Consider the following 670-nt stretch of genomic DNA (forward strand, 5'->3'; position numbering starts at 1 on the left):
ACTGGGCCTCAGATGAGTACAAAGTGATTTCAGATAGAAATCGTTTGAACCGGAAGAGCAAACTGGGCCTCCATCGATTTGGAGCAGATGGATTTATTGGGAAATCACAACGAATGGTATGACGAGCTAAGTAACATTTATTCTTTTTCCCTCAGACAAATATGTATATTTTATTATGTCTCTTACTGCAGGAGGCTCGTGATGGTGTTGAACCCCGATTCATTGACGTTTACATGGAGGGACACCGAGGTCCAGATCCAGATCATCCTGAAGTTTTATGTGATGACAGCGCGACAGAAAAGCTGGTAGGTGTAAATAATAACTATCTATTCTTAATTAACTTGTGACTCATTTATAATTAACATAAATTGTTTTGTAGACTCGTTATGCCGAGGAGGTTAGGAGGAAAGCAGGAGACGATGATCTAGATTGGAGGGAGGCACCTTTCGATCCGGATGCAACATATGTTGCTGGTGGTGGGCTACCACATGGGAGGTATGATAAGATCAAAGTTGTGATATATAAAAACTATTGGTTCATAACTTGTGATGTTTCTAGGTTGGGGATCGGTGATGGGGTTGTGAGTCGCGATAGCTTTGGTCGTCGGTCTGTTTCCTCGGTGGGGAGTAGATCTCGAACTTCAACTTCGAGGGAATCAGAGCTTGATGAG

The sequence above is a fragment of the Zea mays genome, chromosome 3 (assembly GCF_902167145.1).
Source record: "Zea mays cultivar B73 chromosome 3, Zm-B73-REFERENCE-NAM-5.0, whole genome shotgun sequence".
NCBI classification, from domain to species: domain Eukaryota; kingdom Viridiplantae; phylum Streptophyta; class Magnoliopsida; order Poales; family Poaceae; genus Zea; species Zea mays.